The sequence below is a fragment of the Heterocephalus glaber genome, unplaced genomic scaffold (assembly GCF_053883595.1).
Source record: "Heterocephalus glaber isolate CG9 unplaced genomic scaffold, H.glaber_assembly_v1.0 deba00001532, whole genome shotgun sequence".
Classification (NCBI taxonomy): Eukaryota; Metazoa; Chordata; class Mammalia; order Rodentia; family Bathyergidae; genus Heterocephalus; species Heterocephalus glaber.
This window is the reverse complement of record NW_028258330.1, coordinates 35,582,987-35,609,090: the sequence shown is the minus strand read 5'-3', so window position 1 is coordinate 35,609,090 and position 26,104 is coordinate 35,582,987. Positions and strand designations below refer to the sequence as shown.

Genomic DNA, 26,104 nt, shown 5'->3' with positions numbered 1-26,104 from the left:
TACTGACCAATATTTTATTGTACACATATGCTACATTTTAATTATTTATTAATCGATTGGTGGGAGCCTAGGTTAATTTCATATCTTGCTTAATGTGAATGATGCCACTATACACGTAGGTGCTATCCCTTTAAAGTATGTTTCATATCCTTTGGATATACACATGGAATTCTTCAGTATTTTCTAACACCTCTCCTTACTCTCCTCTTTTAGAATCATATTAAATTATTCTTATATCTTACCTGATTTAATTTCTACAAAATCCTAATGAGCCAAGCATGGTTATTGTCACATTTTACAGCACAAGGATATGGAGAATCTGTGTGTTTAACTATAATCACATAAAAGAACAACGAATGTAATTGACACCACTGAGATTTTTGAACTTGGTAGGTTCCTCTAAGCTCTGTGATCTTATGATCTACACAAAATGTTTCTCTTTTAAATACATGTTTATATCTAATTATATACACTACAAGAGAAATTTATGGTGTAGATGTGGTTGCAGTGGGAAATTTTTTGGAACTCTTTAATTTGAATAGGTATACTAACTGCACATGTTTTGTGGTAAAATGTAATATTACAGTAATTATGGCCATCTCTTTAAACATTTACTACTTTCTGTGTTGGAAACATTCAATATCCTCTCTACGTATTTCAAAATATACAAAAATGTATTTTTAATTATAATTTTTAAGAACTGTGCTATAGAGGACTAGATCTTGATTCTTTTCCATGTATTTCTGTACTCACTATTTGATCTCATTTATCCTCCCTTCCTCTCTGTGCTGCACAGCCTCTATGACTATTGTACTCTTAGCTTCTAGGAAACCAACATGTTCAGCCTCCACACCCGAGTCACACACCGTGCTCTTACTCTTTTTACAGAAACACTCCTCTTTCTTGGCTTGAACAACTGAATGCCACATGTTTTTCTGGGTCTAGTACTGTCTGTTCCTCCTGCAGACACAGCTTCCCTAGAGAATCTTGTGGCACTCACTCCATCTTCCTTGAGATCTTTGTTCAACTGTCATCCTATGTACTGGTTTTGCCTGAAAGATAATTTAAAGAAAATAAAAAACAATAAACATCCATATGGGGTCTATTTTTATTTTCTTTCCTTTTCTTCCAGGCATTTGCCATGATCTCACATCTTATAAAATGTTTAAAGTTTGCTTGTATAACTTCTCCATCATTAAATTATATGTACAATGGAAATAAGTATTTTGCACTCTTCACGTATCATCTAGGCAGTTCTTTTAACAAGGTTTATATTCAATTTTAAATTTTGTAACGTATACAAATTTTTTTCATTTCAATAAGAGAACACATGATCTCTTAACACCAAGGTGAACATTGGATAGAAATTTCCTATTACAGATGCCAAAATGGTCCAATAATGGGAACCAATAAATACATGAAACATAAAAATGATGTGTTGACTATAGAAAATATATGATATAATTTGGGAAAAATTACTAATGCAAGTCTATTCCTCTTTCATCCCCATACCTCTCTCTGTCTCTTTTCTTTCTCTCCCTCTCTCTCTCCCTCTGTGCAGTTGATATCAACAATATGGAATCCAAGAATTACACACAAAGTGCACAATTTCTTCTTTTGAGATTTTCAGAAGATCCAGCACTGCAGCCTTTACTGTTTGGAATTTTCCTATCCATGTACCTGGCCACTGTGTTAGAGAACCTGCTCATCATACTGGCCACAGTGTCAGACTACCAACTGCACACATCCATGTACTTCTTGCTCTCCAACCTTTCTTTTGTGGACATTGGTTTCACCTCCACCACAGTACCAAATATGCTGGTGAACATCCACACACAGAGCAAGGTCATAAGATATAAAGGCTGTATCGCTCAAGTGTATTTTTTCATACAGTGTCTAATGTTGGACAATATTCTGTTGACTGTGATGTCCTATGACCATTACATGGCCATTTTCCGCCCTCTGCATTACACGGTCATCATGGACCCCAAGCTCTGTGTGTTGCTGGTTCTAGCATGTTGGATGCTGAGTGTCCTAAATGCCCTGCTACAAAGCTTAATGGTGTTATGGCTGTCCTTCTGTACTGACTTGGAAATCCCACATTTTTTCTGTGACCTAAATCAAATAGTGCACTCTGCCTGTTCTGACACCTTTCCTAATGATGTGGTGATATATGTTACCACTGTGCTACTGGGTGGTGGTCCCCTTGTTGGCATTCTTCACTCTTATTTTAAGATAGCTTCCTCCATACATGCAATCTCATCAGCTCAGGGGAGATATAAAGCATTTTCCACCTGTATGTCTCATCTGTCAGTTGTCTCCTTATTCTATGGCACAAGCCTAGGTGAGTAACTTAGTTCTGCTGTTGCCCAAAACTCATACTCAACATCAACAGCCTCAGTAATGTACAGTGTGGTCACACCCATGCTAAACCCCTTCATCTACAGTCTAAGGAATAAAGATATCAAGAGTGCTCTGAAAATATTATTTATGAGGGCAACTAGGAGCTGGATAATGTGCTCATGATTACCATTTAAACTTTTCTACATTACTTATTTTTATATTATTTTCCTAATGCTCTAAAGTTTCAAAAATAGTATTGCACATATTTTACCTTTCCCCCTTATGTTATGGATCACCTCCTAGTTATCAAGAATAATTTCTTCTTAAAAGGTAAATATCAAACCAAGTAATGTTTTCATTGCTGTTTTATTTTAAATAATATTAATTTTTTCGACTCTCATAGATAAAACTAAACTTGGCACTTAGACATATTTTTATAATTTTCTATTGAAAGTTGTGATCTATATTAGTTCTTTAATATAATGTAAATTTTAACATCACTGAATCTTATAAATGTCCTTCGTTCATTATAAATTAAGCTTCATTCTCCTTAGGATTATATTTTTTTCTCAGCTCATTGTCACAGCTTCTGCCATTCAGCAGCAACTGGCATGGTGGTGGGGACTCCCACTTGTGCACTGACAGTGGGCCATGAGGGGTGAGCAGGATGTCCTGTAAACACAAGCACTTCCAATGTTTGGGGGAGGAATTAGTTAGCGCCAGTTCCAGAACTTGTCTCTTCTCTTGGCAAGGTTTCACCATTTGGAGTCACTTTCAGCTCATGTAGCAGAATAGAAGAAGACACAGCAGGAACAAGTCCACCATTGATCTCTGAGCCAGACTTAGGGTTCTGAAGGAAAACAAAAACATGTCCTCTTCAGCTCAAGGCTGCTCATTCTGGGCATATCATTCCCCCATGGGATGTTGTTCTGCTCCAGAAAGATAGTTCTCCCCTGCATATTCTCTGTTCTTGGGAGACAAGATTGAAAGTCAGGGGGATCCAATGTTCATTACTCCTGCATCAACTGTTTGTCTTCTGGTGCTCTAACCCCCTAACACTTATTGGATCCCTACATTAAAGATGGCTCCCTAGTGTAACATCAAGGGAAGTATTTTGATTAGGTCACTTGGTCTATAAACCTTTGACCTGTGTTGGCACCTTCACCTCTCCCCTCCCCAGGATCCTGCCATTCTCTTCAAAAATGAGAACTATGGTTCTTTAATGATAAAACAATGAATACTGCACACTTAGCTGCATGCCTTTTCCCCCCAGTACAATTAAAGAAATCACATTGATAGCAAAGGTTCAGAGCTGTCATTTAGTCCATCATTTACAAAACATTTGGTAGTTACAAGTGATATGTTTGGATCTTTTATACATGTTTCCTTGAGGCTAGAATATTATAGATATTCTCCTATTTTTTCTAATAAAAGTCCATTCAGTTCAGTACAGTGTTGCATATGTGTAGTCCAAACTACACAGGATACTGAGGCAAGAATTACTAAAGCACAGTATTTTGTCAGCTTGAGTAGCATAGAGAGACCCTGTCCTTTAAAACAAACAAGAAAATATACGTCTATTCTATATGGTCAATGCTTTATAGCCTCATTTTGTATGTGCAGAAATGAGTCGCCACATGGTAAGTGATCAACCCAAAGTTACAAATCAGGTACATATGTGTGATTTTAATTTGAGCTGTTTTTAAATGTTTCTACACCTGTGCTGTATGCATGTGTTTTCATCCACAGACAAATTATGTCTAATGGACACTTGGAAATATCTGCAGTGTTGGTAATCACAACTGGGCCTGTGCTACTGCCACCTAATGGGTCAAAGCCGCCACATATTTTGAGGCCTCATTGCTGATTCCTCTAACAATCCCCACAGCAAAAAGTCCTGCAAACACAAGACCAGTGTGCCTTCCTTGTTGCCATTTAATTATTAATCTTTGTTATACAGTTACATGGTTGCCATTTCATAACTTGGTTTTGGTTTTCTTTCTTTTTGTTTTGTTTTGGTTTGCTGCTTTCTTAATTTTTGTGTGGTATAATTATTGTGAGATGGGTTTTATTTCTCCACTCTTTAAATACTCTTTTTTCTTATAATTTCATTCTATGTAAAAGTAAAGATATTGCCATATCACAGTGAAAATACAAATGTGAAAAAATTAGATAAAGTATTTGCTCATTTGTGGTTGGTAATTTAGAGGTAAATGTCGAATATAGTCATGTAAGTATTTTCACGTCTTTTTCTCCTCTGGGAAAATGAAATGAATAAAGTTATTGAGTCTAAAAGAGTACAATTTGTATGCTATGTGCAATACTTCATACAATATTGTCTTGAGAGTTTTTCACATGTTTGATAAAGACCAGAACTAGGAAGAGAGTGTTTCCCTTGGATTTTTGTAAAAAGAATTCAAAGCCAAAACCCAACAATAACAAAGATATATAAAATGTAAGAAAGGTTCTTGCCTTTTTTTTCACACTATATGAAAAACAAGGTGAATAAATATTAAATAATAAACACACATGTATCTTTTCTTTATTTTTATTTTTAATTGACACATAATTGATTCACATATTTGTAGGGTACAGGGTTTATTCATGTGTATATTGTTCAATGATGAAATCAATCTAATTAGCATGTCCATTATATCAATTATTTATCAGTTTTAGGATTGGGCATATTCCAAATCATCTCTTGTAGCTAGTTTGAAACATACTGTAAATTGTTGGTAAGTATTAAATTGTTGCTGTGGAACACTAGAAATTTTTTCTCCCATTGTTCTCTTTTTTCATACTATTTTCCATCCTCTCTAACTCCCATTCCAACCATCCTTCTTCCACCATAGTGGCCTCTGTTGTACTCCCTACTTCTATGGGATAAACATTTTCAGTTTGCACATATGAGTGAGGACATTGTTATCTGTCTGTATGGACATGGCTTACTTCACTTAATATAATGTCCCTCAGGGTCAATAATGTGGTCACGAATGACAAAATTTCATCTTTTATAGCTGAATACTCTTTTATTTTGTCTATGCATCACATTTTCTTTATCTGTTCATCTATCATTGGCTATTTAGGTTGACTCCCTTTCTTACTACTGTTACTAATGCTGCAATGGATTGGAGGGGGTGAAGGGAGGGCAGGGGATTGTGGAGAAAATAAGAAACAAGATACATCATGTAAGGGTACAAGATCCCAATGATAAAAGTAACTGTATTGTATACCTAAAATGTACCAATAAAATTAATTGAAAAAATAATGCTGCAATAAATCCAAGAGTATAGATGTTTCTTCAATGCAATGATTCCTTTCCTTTGGATATATTCTCAGCAGTGAGTGGTACAAGTTGCCTGAAGTGGTGGTTCTTTATGCTTGTTTGTCTGACTCTTTTTCCCCCTGAGGGACCTCTAAACAGTTCCATAGAACTGTTTTAATGGACATTCTTATTAAGGGAAATGATCTTTCCTTTTTCTCCATGTTTTCAACAGGGGATTTTTTTAAATCTTTTTGATAGTGGCCCTTCTATGTGGGATGATATGGCATGTCTCAATGTGATTCTGATTGTGATTTTTTTACATTTACATTTATATAACTTCTTTTCAGAAGTATCTACTGAGATAATTGGTCAATTTTTAAAGAAGACTACTTATTTATTATTGACTTATTTGGCTTCCTTTTATAGTCTGTGTACTGACCATTTTCAGATTAATAGTTTGCAAATATTTTCTCCCACTATGTAGGTGGTATCTTCACTCTTGATCATTTTCCTTGCTGTTTAGTTCTCTCTTTTTTATATACAATCCCATCTGACTATTATCCTTACTGTGGTCTGTTTTCATTTTCCTACCCAAAATACTTTTGCCTTTACCTATTTTCTAGAATGTTTGTCCTGTCATTTCTTTCAGTGATTTCAGATTTTCAGGGGTAACATTTAGTATTTATAGCTTTTATGCAATTTTAGTTGATTTTTGCATATAGAATGAATTAAATGTATAGTCTCATTCTTTGTTAATTAATACAATGTTCTCACCAACATTCATTGAAGAAAATATTCTATCTCCAATATATATTCCAGGCACAATTGTTGAATCGGACAGAAATCCCAACATTCATATTTTAGAGAACATACCAGTTCTTCAGTTTTGTTAATTTTTCCCCTTTAGAGGATCCCCTTGATATTTCTGAAGTGCAATCCTTGTCTCAATCTCTCCCAAGGGGGTATGTATTAAAATATTTTAATTTCTTTATATCTCTGAGAAATATAACTGCATGATGGTCAGTTCAAATCATTGTCTAGGCAATTACTTATCAGTACTAAAATACTTGATTGTCCATATAATTAAATGAGAAAGAAATAACACAGTCTAATTCAAATCAAGTAAAAGTTAGGAAAGAATTTTCATGCACCATGGAAAATGGCACCCTGTACTCTGATGAAAAAAAAATCAGTTTTAATAGGAAGATTCCACATGATCTACATTTATGTGCTAGATATTCAGATAAGACAAGCAAGTACATGACATTTTAAAAGAGACTTTGAGGAAAAACAAGGAGAAATCCACAAATCCTTTTCAGAAGGTTGTCTGGGAAGAGGGAAGAACCAGTGCAAAAGTCCTTAAGAAAGTAGTTGTTTCAAGGTTTCAAAATCAACAAGGTGACAGTCTGGTAGGAAGCATAAGGAAGAGAGGCCAATGAAAGAAATGAAGAACAAAGTGCCCTCATAGCTGCAGAAGATTCAAGACACAAGAAATCTGTCTGTATAGACCTTATTGGGTTTATGTTTACAAGTTGGCCCCAATGGCTGGGTGAATTAATTGAAATGCATTCCCTCTTTATTTTTTTTTTTTGTTATTGTTGTTATTTTATGTTCTAGCCTCTCCATTATGACTTACATTTTGAAACATATTGAAACATGGTTCTTTTCTCTGAAGTCTGATTTCACCTCCAAAGGCAAAGCCATGCATGCATGCACACATACAAACACACATGCGCGTACACACACACACACACACACACACACACACATACACATACAATTTAAAAATACACCATAACTCACGATCTCCTGAGGTCAGGTTAACAATGTGTTCTTCTAATCTGAAGTCAGACTGTTTAAAGGAAATTGTTACAAGGCAAGCAATCAATGTGAAAATACTTTTTAAAAAATTCTTTTATTGGTATATTTTAGGTATAAAATATGTTTATACTTATCATAGTGTACTTGTACCTGTATATGATGGATTTTGGTTCTTATTTTTTCCACATTCCTTGATCTCCCTTTGCCCCCTCCACCCTTCCCTATTTACAAAGACTTTGTTTCCATTTTTTCTTTATCTTATAATTTTTCCTTTTGAAGGGGGAAGGAATGAAAATATTTTCTTCAAAGTATGCAAGAATTGTGTACAGAAATCCAGTTCATATAATTCTCATATACATATATCCTGGGACTTCCATTTCAACATTGCTATTTTCTACCCTATATTAAAAGAAATAGAAAATATCTGTCAATAAACACACAAAAAGGGATAAACTGAATGGGTCTGAAGAAAAGGATTGTAAAAAAAGTAAATGCTTCATTGTTTCTGGCTAAATCTCAATTTTTTTCAAATCCAATTTTATCCTGTGGAGCAATAAGAAAAACAAGAACAAAAACAAGTTTCTCAAAATACAAAAGAGATAATATCTTTTATACTATCAAGACATTTATGTGGGCCAGGCATTTAGCTCAGTGGTTCCACCACCTCCCATGCAAGGGCAAAGTCCCAAGTTCGATCCATGGTACCAAAAAATACATGGTACCCGAAAAGACATTTTTGGATGTAATATCCAACAGATGGGAATACATAAAAAGGAGAAGAAAGCAAAGTTCAAAAAGGGAAATCTTCAAAGAACACAATTTGCATATCTTTATATTAAACTTTTGAAATTTTTCCTGCAGCTTTCAATATAAATCTGAGTAATTGAGATTTTTGAATTTTTATTCACAGGTAATATTTGTACATATTTATAAGCCACATATAATATCTTAATAATTGTATGTATTGAGTAATTATTAAATCAGAATTAGCACATCCACTACTTCAGATGTTTTTGATTTGTTGAGACCCATCAATACAGACTCTAGCAGCTGTTTTGAAATTTCATGCTACTGTGCAAAACCTCATCAAAACTCATTCTTCCCACATACTGCAAATGCACCAACTGACCAACATCTCCCCACGCATCCAACACTTCATGTTCCCAGTTACTGGAAATCATTATTCTACTATCTATTGTTTGGGAACAACTTTTTAAGTTTCCACAGCAAAACCCAATTGGTAATTGTCTTTCTGGGGATTAAGCCAGAAACATAAAGATACATACAAATTATTTTTTGTATGTTTCAAGAGCAGATGAAACAAATCTCCTCTCTCTCTCTCTCTCTCTTGTGTGGAATGTTTTCTATATTATTGCCAGGCAATCAAATTTGAAATTTTTGGCCAAACATTGGGTGCTCTAGATCTGGTTGTAATCATTAACCATCATGCATAGGACCATATTCTATAAAATCCTTCATTCCTCATGAAAATGTTGAACTTTTACAATGAATAAAGCTATGCGTGTTTCTTTTTACTTTGAATCCCTCAAAAACATTTATGATTCTGTGTTTTGTCTTAACATGAATGGTGCAAGATGCAAATGAACAGAGATTTCACCTATTGTACTTATCTTTTTTGTAATCACAGGCATGTGTGAATATCTGTATTGTTCCAAATAAAATTAACAAAATGAGAAATAGAGAAAAGTGGGAAAAATGAATAACCATGTTTATTAAAAACTGAATGGAACAGAAAACATTAAGTGAAAGACAATGTATAATATCTATAATTTGATGTTCTCCGGATGGACTAATAATTAAACTAGCAAAGACTACACGAAAATATGTGTAATAATGCATTTTCCTAGACTTTTGCATCCTCTAGAACAGTGGCAGTGAACCTACAGCATCTGGGCCTAAGTGGGCTGCTTGTTATTGAAAACTGTAGAGGGTTCACCATCAGTGCTGTAGAAAATGCCTAGTTACTATTTCTTCAATGAGTAAGGACTTTTCCTTCTGCATACAAAGATATTTAACATATGAAAAGGATGTATTTCAACTAAGTGGGGAAATCCTGAACAGTTAAATAAAATCTGGCATAAATGAGTATCTGTATGGAGAAAAACTAAATTGATTGCATAGTTCACATTTCTCATGAGAAATCAGAGATACTAAAAACCTAAGTAGGAAAGTGTATGTTACATTTTAGAGAAACATCAAAAATTACATAAACTACATTTGTATGCAAAGTTATCTGGTAGAAGACAAGAAACTGAGAATTAAGAATATAGGCCTCAATCAGTGATAAAATTTAAATCAGATTATATCTAAAGGTATCTTTCTAGTATTGATAAAGAAAAAATTAAACTGAATATTTCATTTAAATGCTAACAAACATAGAAAATGGGCATGAGTTTAAAAAGCAAATCAAAATGTTTTTCCTACTCAGACATAAGAAATGGGCTCAGCTCATTCAATGATGTTCCAGAAGTAATTATTCATTTTTCTATTCAGCTTGATTTATAGAACAAATCTGACATATGTTCATTTTGTAATGAAGTTGATCTAAGGTGCTCAATCTGTATTCTAACTGAGCTTCTATTTTAATTGCTTAACTGTCTACTCTGTGCCTTACATTACTGAGTTCAGTGTTTCCTTCTATTTTCTGCATGTTATATAAAAGTATCAACAAATTAGTCAAGCAAGCAATTAACCACGGTAAAAGCTCAAATCTGGACTGGGCTAGTTTAACACTCAGGTGCCACAGGTACATGTTCTTGACTCCAAGCCTCTAAGAAGCTTCCTTCAGCACAGTCTGAACTGTAGTACTCACCTGGATGGGTTTTCTCAATGGAAGGGATTCATGAAAGGCCAAATTCCTCCCTGAATAGTTTACTATGCAACTGGAAGCTGTATTGCCACCAAGACAGTACAAAGGGGTCAAGTGATATTCCCAAAGTCAGATGCAAGAATCCAAAGTAAATGAGCACATTCCATTCAGACCAAGAATGTACATTCCAGGGAGCTAAGGAAGGAAATATTTAAAGATCTGTGTATCTGTTTGTTAAGCACATCTCCCTCCTTTTATCCTAGGTCTGAGCAGGTAAATTCCCTGTGGGATATTGCTCTGCACAAAGCAATTTTCTTGCTGATTCTCAGGTCCCCAAGACACCAAGTTAAATGTCAGGTGAATTAGTCCATATTACTTCTTTTCCATGGTGTTATCTGTTCTACAATGGTCGAAATACATAACACTTAATCCTGAAACTGGGCTACAGGTGTCTCCAAAGTTTGACAATGAAAGTCTTTCTTTACAAGGACCCTTAGATTCTCAGAGCCTTGATTGTTCTGTGGACAATACTGATATCTTCTATTCCTTTCTTCAAGAAAGAATTATACTGGGAACCTTTGAATAAGATGGCAAATACTGGGCTGGGGATTTAGCTCAGTGGTTCCGCTGCCTGCCTTGCAAGTGGGAAGTCCCGAGTTCAATCCCTGGTACCAAAAAGAAAAAAAAAAAAGACAAATACTACAACACTTGGCTTCTTGATACATTTTCCAAAACAATAAAATTATAATGATATAACACAAATTAGGAACTCTCATTTGATCATGCACTTATAAAACTTTTGATAATTCAAAGAAAACCATCAAGATTTTATGCATATTGCCCTGAGATTAGCAATTCATAAGCCTTCACTCATTTTTAAAGTACATTCTTTGTTGTTTACACTCTCATGAGTTTCATTCTACATTTATACAAATAATGCTCCAAATGATTAAGTGATCAACTTAACTAGGAATTGTTATCCAAATATGTGAATTTTAGAGGTCCAGAAACCTTCAGCATATAACATAATGAAGAGTCATGAGTTCAGGGAGTGGAGGCATAAAACATAGCAGTTGCTCAGGAGATATTTCCTGTGCCATGAATACATTGATTTGTTAGTACAATGACTTTGAGATACTAGTTGGAAACACCAGTGCAATAACTCAGCCTGGTAGATGAGAGTATGCATCATTGGGAAAGAATTGTGGAAAAAAAGCATTTAGTGCCCCGAATACAGAAAGTTTAGAAGACCTGATAAGGAATATCTTGGAAATATTTAGAAAAGGAGTCTTGAAGATCATCACTGCTCTGCTCAATTTGAAACATTAAACTGCTCTGTTTTGAAAAGGCAATATGGACAGAAAATCTGAGAGCTCCTAATGCAAAAGTCAGACTTATTCAATAGCCAGCAGAATAACAGGACATCAGTCCTAACAACACAAGGAACTGAATTCTGCTAAAAACTTGATTGAGCCTAGAAAAGGCTTCTGAGCTCCAACTGAGAACACATCATGACTAATAACTAAATTTGTCCAGTGTGAAGCCCTAAGCAGATAAATCAGCAAGACCTATCCTGAAATTATCTACAGAATAGAAGGATAATATTTGTACATTGTTTTAAGGTGCTCAGGTTCATGTATTTTTTTTGTAGTAATAACATATATACTTATGTTTGTTTTAAATTTAAATGGACACAGAACACATTCATAAAAGGCCAACAAACAGTGTTGTTGAACATGGTGCTATTTCTCATCAGAGTGAAACCTGGCATGCATCATGTGTGAAAATGTATCTATAGAAACATGTAAAAATCAAGACCCCAAAAGAGGGGACATATGTCATCTCTATCTGGAAAATCACATTACTAGTTATACCTCAAGGGTTAGTTCCCTCTGGGGAAATGGGCCAAGAAATCTGTTGATGACTAGGACAAGCCATAACTATCTGTTATGCCTGTCCTCAAGACAGTTGAAAATCATGCTGTAGTGCCTTCGCATTCTTATGGAAATAGCTATGTGATTACTTAGCATGATTAAAAGCAGCAAGAAATCCTATAAGCTGATCTGCTTGTGCATAGTCATATGAAATTGGTCCAGCAAGATTTGTATGTGATCAAATATAAAAGGGCACAGTTCTTTGATGTACGGTCTTGTGTAATATTTTTTTCCATTAAGTTTATTGGTACATTTTAGGTATAAAATACAGTTAGATTCATCATTGTGATCTTGTGCCTTTACATGACATGTCTTTGTTCTTATTTTTTCCCATTTCCCTGCCCTCCCTTCAGCCCCTCCTCCCTTCCCTATTTACAAAGACTTTGTTTCCATTTTTTCATTTTCTCATATTTTTTCTTTTCCCCTCTTTCCTTTCCCCTACTCCTCGCACTTCCCCTACTCCTTCAGACCTTTTCTTCCTATTACACAATATCAATTATACATTTTGATCCTTCTTTAAACTTTTAGTTTTTCACACCAGAGAAACTATTCAGTATTTATATGTCTGTCCTCTTTATTTTCACTTAAGAGTATTGGACTTTTGTAATCTTAGGTAGAGAGGACCATAGTTCCTTCCAGTCTATGAGTCAAACTGCATAAGAGAAATCACTTAAAATATTAAGAGCTTGAGAAAGGAAGATTACAATTACAAATAAAATGGTTAGCAACTCTGACCTCTGAGAATAGAGACAAGGTGTAAACAACACATAGATAAAGGAAGAGCTCCAAATTGCTGTTTGGCCCTTAGAGGACCCATGGGTGAAATAATTTGAGGCACCTTGAAACAGCTGAAATTGAATAACCTTGGGGAGAATAAATTCATTTCATGCAAAAAACTAAAATACAGGATCTCCAGGATGATAATTATCTATCTGTCCAATGAAATCTGCAAAGGCTGCTTGTCGTTACAAGGCAGTTTGTACAGCATCTGCATTTGAGCTTTATCAATTGGAATAACGAAATGAGGATTAGCACCAAATAATTGTTTGGTATGATTACATCCCAAGGAAACTATTTTTGCAATTTTCTTTAGATATACTTGTACAGATTTCACTAAGTGTTTAGATAAAAACAATCATTTTGTGGAAAAGACCTGTTTCTCATACCACTGTACTATTAAATCTGTATGTGAATGGGTGTGTTAAGCACAGACGAGTCAGTTATTTAGAGTTGATGTGAAAAATCTGGTGGTTATGTATGCTTTGCTCTATTAATTGTAACTTGTTTTGTGCCTCTAGAATCTCCCTGTCATATTTTATAAAAATTTAACAACTGAAAAGTTGCTATCCCTATTTTAGGCCTAATCAAATAAAAGGCAAATCAAGGTCAGCCACTCAACCACAAAGGAATGTTGAAAAAGCAATCTTTTAAATCTATAAATATAAGTGACCACTTCTGGGGAATTACCATTGGGTTTGCTAAGCCAGGTTGCTGTGCCCCCATCAGAATGAGGCTCTCATTAATAGCTCATAAGTCCAGAGACAAATACTATTTGCCTCATCTTTTGGGAATAACAGAGATGGGTGTGTTCCAAGGACTCACATATGGTCTTAAGTACCCTTTGTTAAGTTGTTCAAATATAAGTTGCTCTAAAGTGGTTAGTTTCCATCTATCAACCCAAATGAGGTCATTTGATTTCCATTCTAAAGGCAAAGCTGCCTTGGGTGGAGGAACTTCTTCAATAGCCCCAACTAAACATTTTTGATCATATCCGATTCCAAGGTGATTATTTTTCCTTTGCTGTTCTATAGGCTTTGTTCCACTCTGAAGTTGCTTTCCTAATTCTTTTCCAAATTCATATCCCATTCTAGATATCATTTGTTGAACCAGTGAGGTTTCAGGGGGGAAAGATGTCACTACAATTCTTTCTTATAATAAATCTCTGCCCCACAAATTTACAGGAATGGAAGGTTTGTAAGGACAAATATGTCCCAATTGACCATCCAGCCCTTCATAAAGCAAAGGTATGGAAGTTTGTAATTTAATTTTGTACATGGGCCAAATTTTGGAAATCTCTTAGGTGAAATAAATCTCTTCTTGAGGAATTTCTGGCTGAGGATCCTCTCAGGAATTTTTAAAGTTAACATTATTTAATTTTGGTTCAACCAAGAGCAACAATTCTTCAATATAAAGTTTTTGTTGAATTATCCCAAGTCTTGTGGAGCTAACAGGAAGATACAATTCAGAGGTCCAATCAGAATCAATAATAGCCAGAATAACAGTAATGCCATTCAAAATTAGAATTGCCAAGTATCAAACCAACTGTTCTGGGTGGCAGGAGTCCATGAATTCCTGGGGGACAGATATGGTGGTCTTACCTCCCAGGAGATGAACTCTCTAAGTAGTAGGATCTATTTCTGAGCTATTCCTGAGATCCCAAGTGTTTCCCCGATGAGGGAAGAAATGTCTCTCCAGACACTCATGCTGTCTGATTTTGTACTTGTGTGTGGGTCTGAAATGGGTATCACTGACTCAAAGGGACTGGCATACCCTGGCCCTGATCTCCTATTGTTTCCTAGGGCCTATTCCCATTATACCAGCAGGAGTGCACCATCCTTATCATATTTGGAGCAGCAGACTTTATTTAGCCCAGTGAATGCCTTTTCTGCAGTGAGGACAAAGGCCAGGTGGTAATTTATTTTCTTTGGATCCAGTGGCTTCAAGTCAGCTTGTTAAGCCATTTTCATTTTATACTTTTTTTGCAGTTGCCCTCTTTTTCCACAATTAAAACATTTTATGTCATATTGTCCACCATGTACATGTTGGGAGATGACTTGAGCCATTAGAGCCACATTCTATGAAGGAGACCCAATATTTTGACGTGACTTAATATATGCTCTAAGATCATTAGAGGAGCAAACAGGATTTATCACCTATTTGCAATCCAGATTAGTGTTTTTACAGGCTAGCTGTAAAATCAGGATGTCTGCTGCCTGGGATTTAAATATTTGTTTTCCAATTATTTGTTGCGACCTCTATACAATTGTATGTAAGTTTCCATCGGCCCTTGCATGATTTGAGTAAAAGATTGGATCAGTGAACCATCAAGTGGCACAGAAGCCCAAACTCTGTGCAGGAGGTCTACCTCAGATGGAGCCAAAACAGCCTGCTATGGTGGAACAGAAGCCACAGTGAGATGAAAGCAAATAGGGGAAGAAGCCAAACAATTGAAAGTGTGACCACAAGGGCAAGTGGGTGGTGAGATCACCATAATCTCCTGAACTGACAGAGAATTTGAGAGCAGAGTGGACTAAGGCCTAAGTAGGTAGAGTTTGAGGGGAAAGATGATCATCTCTTCGCTGGGCCTCTTGAAGAATGGATACAACATATTCCCATGATTGTAAGTTAATTATCCCTTCCTTGGAAAAAGATGGAACATATATTACTATGGCTTTTAGCAATTTTATCAGAGCATTATTCAGTACTGGATACATAGCTTGCTTTAACAGCAATCCATTTGACAAGGTCACACTGATCTGATGATAGAGACTGACCCATATTTTTAACCCATCAAAGAAAGGTGGTTACCCCCAGCTGGGTACACTTACCACCAGTGTCTATTGTCTGCATCCAGCAAACATTCTGGCAGATCCATGTGCTGTCCCTTTTACTCTGTCCCTTACAGCCTGTCTCACAGGTGAGTTCACCTGTGGATCAAATTCACATCCATTTTGAGCACCAAATGTGGTGAACAGGGAAAGGGGACATTACTAGAATCTCTGCATTAAGTCTCCTGTGAGCCATGATGCTACAAGGCATATTAATTAATATATAGACAGAAATGAGACTTGGAGAAGAAGCTGAGTTTTGAGGCTCATAAATGCTGCCTTGGGCAGCAAAGAAGGAAGACCCTGAGCTTGCCACAACTTTATTCAGTACCTCAGGAGAAACAAATGTAGCAGATGACTCAGAGGGTAGAAGTGATGATCCTAGAACAATGAGGGACTATGTAGATCAAGATTTTGTTCCTCCCAGGAAATCTTCAGCTAGTTTAATCCTTCCCTGGAGCATCACATCACTGGACCATTGAGGTCTTAGTTGTGATGGAAGGTGAAAAGGGGGTTATGTCTCTGTATGCTGTAGCTGGCCTATAAGCAGGAAAAGTAGGCCCTAATCATGATCATATTGTGAAATGATTTTTCCCCAAGACTATGTAGAATTGCTCCTGATAATATAAAGTTTGCATTAGTTGAGGTTATTATTTATTATTCATGGCATAAATTATTCAATTATTTCCTTTTCCTCTCTTCCTCACAGCTTGCACTTTTTCCCTTGGATCACTTGCATATTTCAAGAGATCCATTTCCTTGTTCCCCACTACCCATCATTATTATTCTCTTTGTTTGTATTCTACCTCCTCAAATAAGAGATACTACATGGTATTTAAGCTTGTGTGTCTGGTTTATTTCACTCAACGTTATATTTTCCAGGTGCATTCATTTTTCTATAAATGTCACAAATGTGTCATTCTTTATATCAGTGTACTGTTCAATTATCTCGAGATACCACATTGTCTTTAATCATTTGTTGATTGGTATACAGCCTGTTTCCAGGATTTAGTTATTACAAGTTGTTCTGCTATAAATATTAGTATACATATATTACTGCAGTATGGATTCTTTTGATCTTTGATTCATTTATCTATTTCAGTTCCAGTACCAGGCCATTTTTATCACTATTGCTTTGTAGTACAGCTTGAAGTCAAGGACTGCTTTTTCTGCCCCTTTGCTCTTGTTATCCAAAAGTGCCTTCATCATTGCAGGTTTCTTTTGAGTCCATATGAATTTTAGCAATTTTTTTTTCAAGATCTGTAAAGTATGTTGTTGGTATTTTGATTTGGACTCCATTGTATCTGTATAACAGTTTTAGGGGTATGGCCATTTTGACCACACTGATTTTGCCTATCCAAAGGCAAATATTTTTACATTTTCTCATGTCCTCTCCAATCTTCTTTTTCAGAGCACTGTTGTTTTCTTTGTAGAGGTCTTTCACTTCCTTAGTTTAATTCTTAGATATTTCAATTTTCTTGAAGCTCTTGTGAATGGTATTAATTTCATAATTTCCTTCTCATCCCATTCATTGTTGGTATACACAAATGCTAATTATTTTTGTGTTGATTTTATATAACATTCCTGAAGTTCATTATTAATTGTAAGAGTGTTTTGATAGAGTTCTTTGGGTCTTTTATGTAAAGTGTCTTGTCATCTGCAAATAATGGTAATTAAGTTCTTCCTTTCCTGTATGGATCCTTTTTATTTCTTTATCTTGCCTCATTGCTACGGCTAATGTTTTAAGTACTACACTGAATAGAAGAGGTGATAGTGGATATACTTGTCTTGTTCCTGATTTTAGGGGGAATACTTTTAGTTTTTCCTTATCTAGTATGATGCTGCCTACTGGTTTGTCAAAAATAGCTTTTAACATTTCACTGCTCCAAGGGTAGAGGAGGTGAGGCAATCCCAGTGCCCAGGAGGAGGCTCCCCCATTGCCATTCCTCCACTACTATGTCAGAGGAGGTGAGCCGCATGGGTGCCAGCAGCACCTCCCCCCACCAAGGAAATGAGAAGACACATAAACAAGCCTCAAAAAAAGACTTCCAGATCGCCTAAAGCAACCCCAAAGGGAAACGAGATGAAACAATCTGATACTCATTCACCTGGACTCCTCACTGAACTGGCAACAAAAGAAGATGTGGAAAAACTAAAATCAGAAATAATTTCTCAGTTAATAGCAAAGATGGTACCCATAGTGCAAGACATGATTAATAAATCTAGAGAGGACACAGATTAAAAAAATAGAGAATCTGAGGAACATGATGGAATCCCAACATAGGAAACAAATGGAATCCATAAAGCAGATGCAAACAGAGTTTCAGGAGATTAAAATCTCCATTGAAAGTCTACACAGCAGAATGAACCGATGTGAGGACAGAATTTCAAATACAGAAGATAAGATTGCAATTAGTGACCAGGAAAAGAAAATTGCTTTAAAATTGTAAGGGACCATGAGAAAGCAAACCAGCAACTGCTACATTAGGCAAAGAAGAATAACATAAGACTGATTGGAGTCAATGAAGAAACAGGAGACAGTGGAGATGATAAAAACAAAACAAAACAAAACAAAAAAAACTGTTCACAGAAGTGATGGCAGAAAACTTCCCAAGCAGGAGAAAAGAACTTGACATACAGATAAGTGAGGCATATAGGACTCCAACTAGCCTTGATCAAAAAAAAATCTACACATAGGCATATAATAGGATTCCAGAAATCCAATAGAAGGAAAACTTCTACAACCAGTGAGAGAAAAGAAACAAATCACATACAAAGGAAAACCCATCAGAATCACAGCAGACTTCTCAAATCAAACACTCAAAGCAAGAAGAGCTTGGAGTGATGTATTTCAAGCCCTAAAGGAAAACACCCTCCAACCCAGATTGATGTGCTCTGCAAAACCATCTTTCAAAATTGATGGAGAAATAAGATACTTTCATGATAAAGAAAACCTTAGGAACTTCATGAATACCAAACCAACACTCCAAAAAATTTTAGAAAATATCCTAGGAAAAGACAATGAGATCACAAACCCAGGAAGCCAAGCAGAATGAATACATTAGGTGTGACAAATTAAATGCAAAGGGGGAGATTCCAATCACAAGAAAAGTCATGACAAAGCTTTTGAAACTTTTAACTTCATCTCCCTAATGAGTTTATAATTCAATCTTGTTATTGTACTGATTAGTATTTCTCTGATTCTAGTGTTGCACACATTTTCTAGTTCTGTACTGGCTATTTATCATCTTCTTGTGTCTACTTTTAATTGGGTTGTCTATTAATGAGCTGTAAGAGTTCTTTATATATTCTGGTCATAGGATATATGCATTGTAAATATGGTCTGTTTAAGGACTATTTCATTTTGATAATGTCATTTAAAGTTCTAAGTTTTTATGGAATCTCATTTATCAATTTTTTTTCTTTTATACATCATGTTTTTTGTATCCTAGGAAGTTCTTGTCGACCCAAAATTCATAAACATTTTCACTTATAATTTCTTCTTAAAGCTTTATAGTGTTAGTCTTTTGTATTTAGGTTCATAGATCCTTTCAAATTATTTTTATGTATAGATATAAAGGGTTGAAGTTAATTTTTTATATAGGGATACCAGGTGTTCTAGTGCTATTTGCTGAAAACATCTTTCCTTCAGCTCTTGAATTGAGTTTATATTCTATAAAATGTTAATGTTAAATAATCTTTCAAAACTCAGTGGACCATATATATGTGATTCTATTTCTAGATTCTCTGTTTTATTCCAATGATTTATATGTCTTTCCTTATGCCAACACTGCCTTGATTAATGTAGCTTTAGAAGAAGTCTTAAAATTAGGTACTAAACATCTTCCAACACTGTTTTTTTCTTTTTCTTTTTACTTTTCTAGGTCCTTTGTACTCATACTTAACTTTTAAATTTCAATATCCAATTCTTCATTTATAGCAAGTATACATAGACCTGAATTTTATATATACCTTGTGTTTTCTAATCCTGCTAAATTCAAATACAAGTTCTAGAGATTTCTTAGTAGTATCTCTGTAGATGATCATTTCATCTGCATATAATGATTTTGCTTCTACCTTGTCAATCCTATCCTAATTGTGTCATTTTATTGCTAGACTATTTTTCTTTAGGCCTATATTTCAAAGTTTAATAGACAGATGAAGAGCAAGCATATCTGCCCTTGTTCCCCACCTTAAGAAGAAACCATTGTATCTTCTCCATTCATAAAAGGTATTGTTGCTGGAAGTATGGAGTACATGTCTTTAATCTGTTGAAAAGTTTCTGTTTCACTTCTAGTCTCCTGATAGCTTTTACCATGAACAGCTGTAGAATTCAATTTGATACTTTTTCTCCAACTAATGCCAGGATCATGTGGCTTTTTCCTGTCCTCTGTTAAAATCATGACTTTTGGGGGTCTATCTTCCAATGCTGAAAAGACACTGCCATCCCTATAATAAAACCACTTTCTATATACTGCCAGATCTGACGTCTAAGAGTTTGTTTTGTTAAACAAATTTCTATCTCTGTTCACACTTTTTTCTTCTATTATCTTTATCCAGTTTTAGGATTAGCACAATGTTGATTTCCTAGATTAAGGGGAAAAGTGTTCCTTTTTTCTGGTTTAAATGTTTGATATAATTTATCAGTTAAAATATGGATGAGCCTGTTGTTGTCAAATAGGTAGGTTTTCAATCTAGAAATATACTTTCTTTAATAGATGCTATTCAAATTTTATATTTCCTCCAGAGTTAGTTTCATTAATTTGTCTTCCCAGGTACTTCTGAGAAGTTGTGAAATTTATTTCAAAACAGATTTTTGTAATATGCTTTCTATATCCTTTTAAACTCTGTAACATCTGTGGTAATATTCCCTAGATCTTGACATTGTAATTTTAAAAATGTATATTTACTATTGTGTAATAGGAAGAAAAGGTCTAAAGGAGTAGGGGAAGTGGAAGGGGTAGGGGAAAGGAAAGAAGGGAAAGGAAAAAAAATGAGAAAAGGAAAAAATATGGAAAAAAAGTCTTTGCAAATAGAGAAGGGTTGAGGGGGTGAAGGGAGAGCAGGGGAAGCAGAAAAAAATAAGAACCAAGATACTCATGTAATGGTACAAGATCCCAGTGATGTATGCAACTGTATTTTGTAACTAAAATGTACCAATAACCATAATGGGGAAAATAGCTTTTATCATATTTATGTGTGGACCTTCTGTATTTGTATTCTTCAGTGTTTTTATCTGGAGGAAGTATTGGATTTTGTCAAAAGTCTTTTCTGAATTTATTGATATGATCATTTGGATTCGAACTTGCTTCTCTTTATGTGTATTACATTTATTAACTTATATATGTTGAACTATCCTTGCATCTTTGGGATGAAATCTAGTGGACCATGGTGTATGATCTCTTTTGTTAGTGTGCTGCATTCTACTTGCTAATATCTTGTTGAGGATTTTTATATATTTTTTATATTTTATATCTATATTCATTAGGGAGATTAGCCTATAATTTTCTTTTCTTAGTTGGGTTTTTATATAGTTTTGGGACCAGGGTGATACTGACTTCCATAAGTGAGTTTGGGAGCACTACATCTCTGTCAACTTCTTTGAAGAGCTTTAGGAGTATTGGTGATATAATGACCTTAAATATTTTGTAGAATTCAGGAGTGAATCTTTGACATTCTTGGATTTTTTAGTTGGCAGATTCTTTATTAATGGGCCAATTTCATTGCTTCTTATTAGGGTATTAAGCATCTTTATGTTTTCGTCAGCTAATTTTAGTGTTAATTTGTGTCTAAGAAAGTGTCCACTTCTTCAAAATTTGCTAATTTGTGGGAATATTATTTTTCAAAATAGGTACCATCTCCTTTTTTTTTTTTACCATCTTCTTGATTTCTACAATGTCTGCTGTCATGTCATTTCATATTTTAAATTCTTTTTTTTTTATGGTACTGGGGATTGAACTCAGGACCTTTGTGCTTGAGAGGCAGGCATGGTGCCACTGAGCTAAATCCCTGGCCCTCATATTTTAATTTCTAGTTGCATTGATGTGAGTCTTTTCTTGCTTATTGTTGGTAAGTCTGGTTAGGGGTTTATCTATTTTATTTATTCATTCAGTGATTTATTGATTTAAAAAAATTTTCACTATCAATTTAATTTCATTGATTTCCACCCTTGTCTTTAAAATTTCCCTCCTTAATTATGTCATGGGCCTGTTTTGTTGTTTCTCAAGTACCTTAAGATTTCTCATAAGATTGCATATTTGAGCCTACTCTGTTTGCCTAATGTGAGCATTGATGGTGATAAATGTTCCTCTTAGAACTGCTTTCATAGTGGCCCAGAAGTTTAAACAAGTAATACCATAATTTTCATGAATTGTTCATGAAATTTTGTTTTTCATGTTTTTAAGTTTATGAATATCTATTTGGATTAGATGAGTGTCTTGAACAAAACAGATTATTGGATTTGACTTTTTGATACAGTCTTCCAGTCTGTCTTTTTTTTTGTATTAAATTCTTTTATTGGTACATTGTAGGTATACAACACAATTACATTGGTCATTGGGAATTGTACCTTTACATAATGCATCTTGGTTCTTATTTTTTCCCCATTCCTAGCATTCCCTTCAGGCCCTCCACCCTTCCCTATTTACAAAGACTTTATTTCCATTTTTTTCACTTCTCAACATTTTTCCTTTCCCTTCTTTCCTTTCCCCAGCCCCTCCCACTACCCCTACATCTTTGGACCTTTTCTTCCTATTTTACATTATTGATTATTCATTCTAATCATTGGTACATTTTAGGTATACAATATAATGACATTCATCATTGGAAATTTGCACCTTTCCATAGACTCTCTTGGTTCTTATTTTTCACCTTTGCCCAGCCCTCCCTTCAACCCCTCCAGTTCTCCCTATTTACAAAGATTTTGTTCCTATTTTTCCATTTTCTCATATTAATCCCATTCCCTTCTATCCTTTCCCCTAGCTCTCCCACTTCCATCCCCTTTGCCCCTTTTCTTCCTATTTCACATTACCTGTTATACATTTAGTCCTTATTTACACTTTCAGTCTCTCACACCAGAGAAACTATTTGGTATTTACACCTGTGTGTCCTATTTATATCACTTAAGAGTATCGCCTCAATGTGTAACCACTTAGCTATAAATGTCTCTAATTTCTCATTTTTTATGGCTGAGTAGTACTCCATTTTATTAAAAAAACACATTTTCTTTATCCAGTCTCCAGTTGATGAGCATTTGGGCTGTTTCCAAGTTTTAGCTATTACAAACTGTGCTGCTATGAACATGGGTGCACATATATCACTGGGGTATGATTCTTTTAATTCTTTGGGGAAGATCCCCAGCAGTGGAATAGTGGGGTCAAATGGGACTTCCAGTCCTAGTTCTTTGAGGTATCTCCATACTGATTTCCACAGTCATTCCACCAGTCTACATTCCCACCAGCAGTGGAGCAGGGTTCCTCTTTCCCCACAGCCCCACCAGCATTTGTTATTGGTTGATTTCATGATAGCAGCCATTCTTTCTGGAGTGAAGTGGAATCTCAGCATTGTTTTCACCTGCATCTCTCGAATGACCAGTGATAGTGAACATTTTTTCATGTATTCATTTGCTATTTCTACTTCTTTGTCTGAGAAATGTCTTTTCATTACAGATGCCCATTTTTCGATTGGGTCTTTAAATTTGGGAGGGCTGATCTTTTTAAGTTCTTTAGAGATTCGAGATATTAGACCTTTGTCTGAAAAAGAGCAGGTGAAGAGTTTTTCCTACTTTCTGGGTTGTTTCTTCACACTGCTGGTGGTTCCTCTTGCTGTGCAGAAGCTTTTTAATAAGAAGAGATCCCACTTGTTGTTTGTGTGAGTTCACGGGCAACTGAGGTTTTGTTCATAAAATCTTTGCCTACAAGGGTTCTACCTAACCTCTGTTCCAACTGGTTCAGAGTTTCTATTTTAATATTTTGATCTTTAATCCATTTTGATTTTAGTTTAGTACATGGTGAGAGATACAGGTCTAGTTTTAATCTTTGGCAAGTTGAAGCCCAATTTTTCCAGAACCATTTATTAAAGAGGCTATCTTTCCTCCAGTGAGGGTGTTTGGCTCCTTTGTCAAGGATGACATGGCTGAGTGTGTCTGGCTTTGTTTCTGCATTTTCTTATTTGTTACACTGGTCCTCAAGTCTATTTCTTTGCCAGTACCATGCTGTTTTTATCACAGTAGCTTTGTAGTAGAGTTGCAGGTTGGGGATTGTGATACCCCCTGCCATGTCTCTGTTACCTAGAACTGCTTTTGCTATTGTGGGTCTCTTCTTGTTCCAAATGAATTTTTGGATTGTTTTCTCAAGGTCTATGAAGTATGCTGCTGGGATCTCAATTGGAATTGCATTAAATCTATATAACAGTTTTGGAAGTATGGCCATTTTCACTGTATTAATCCTTCCTCCCCAGGAGCAGGGGATGCCTGTCCATTTTCTGATATCACCTTCAATCTCTCTTTTCAGAGTGCCATAGTTTCCCGAGAAGAAGCCTTTGATTTCTTTCAATAGGATGATTCTTAGGTATTTCAGTTTTTCGGATGCTATTGTGAAAGGAATTATTTGTCCTATTTGTCTCTCAGTGAGTCTGTCATTGGTGTAGAGGAGAGCTATTGATTTTTGTGAGTTGACCTTGTAACCAGCTACTTGACTGAATTTGGTTATTAAGCCTAGAAGACTTTTGGTGGAGTTCTTGGGGTCTTCTATATAGAGTATCATGTCATCTGCAAATAATGAGAATTTGTATTCTTCATTACCTATCTTTATTCCTTTTATTTCTTTCTCTAGTCTAATTGCCGTGGCTAACATTTCCAGAACTGTATTGAACAAGGATGGTGATAGTGGATATTGTCTTGTTCCTGATTTTAGAGTGAAGGATTTCACACTAAATGTGACCATTTAGTATGATATTGGCTGTTGGTTTTTCATACATGGCTTCTATCAGTTTGAGGTAGAGACAATCTATTCCAATTTTTTGTAGGGTTTTTATCATAAATGCATGTTCGATTTTCTCAAATGTTTTTTCTGCATTTATGGAGATAATCATATGGTTTTTGACCTTGGCTCTATTGATGTAGTGTATTACATTGATTGATTTTTGTATATTGAACCATCCCTGCATCCCTGGGATGAATCCCACTTGATAAGTGTGTATGATCTTCTTGATGATCTTCTGTATTCTGTTTGCTGTTATCTTATTAAGGATTTTTGCATCTATGTTCATTAGTGAGATTGGCCTATAGTTCTCTTTTTCTGTTGGGTCTTTCTCTGCCTTGGGGATCAAGGTGATGCTTGCTTCCAGGAATGAATTTGGGAGTATTGCTTCCCTTTCAATTTCATTGAAGAGTTTAAACAGTGGTGGCAGCAGTTCCTCTCTAAATGTCTTGTAAAATTCAGCAGTGAAGCCATGAGGGCCTGGGCTTTACTTAGTTGGTAAGTGTTAATTACCTTTTCAATTTCATTTGTTGATATTGGGTTGTTCAGAATTTTTAGGTGTTCTTCATTCAACTTTGGTAATTCATATATATCTAGGAATTTGTCCATTTCTTCTGTGTTGTCCATCTTATTGGCATATAGGTTCTGGAAGTAGGTATTGATGATCCCCTGGATTTCTGCTGAGTCTGTTGTAATTTCACCCTTTTCATTCCTAATTGCATGGATTTGAGCCTTTTCTTTCCTTTTTCTGACAAGGTTGGCTAAAGGTTTGTCAATTTTGTTGATTCTTTCTAAGAACCAACTCTTGGCTTCATTGATTTTTTGTATCGTTCTCGTAGTCTCCATTGCATTGATTTGTCCTCTGATCTTTATAATTTCCTCCCTTGTACGAGCTTTGGGGTTGTCCTGCTCGTCTTTTTCTAGAAGCTTGAGGTTCAGCATCAGGTTGTTTAATTGGGCTCATTCTGTTTTCCTAATATGCGTATTCACTGCTATTAATTTCCCTCCTAAGACTGCTTTCATTGTGTCCCATAGATTCCGATATGTTGTACTGTCATTGTCATTTAATTGAAGGAACTGTCTGATTTCTTCTTTAATTTCCTCTGTGACCCATTGGTTATTCAGAAGTGTGTTGTTCAATTTCCATGTGTTAATGAAATTTTTTTTGAGTTTCTTTTGCTATGGATCTCCAATTTCATCACACTATGGTCTGATACTATACAGGGGATAACTTCAATTCCTCTGCACTTACTTAAACATGTTCTATGGTGAGTATGTGGTGTATTTTGGAGAATGACCCATGTACAGCTGAGAAGAATGTGTAT

At 35.4% G+C, this 26,104-nt stretch overlaps 1 pseudogene; it reads left to right on the top strand.

Annotated features, from left to right (window-relative positions):
• Positions 1-1,440: 1,440 nt before the first annotated feature.
• LOC147824767 (putative olfactory receptor 7A2) lies at positions 1,441-2,549 on the top strand (annotated as a pseudogene).
• The last annotated feature ends 23,555 nt before the right edge of the window (positions 2,550-26,104 follow it).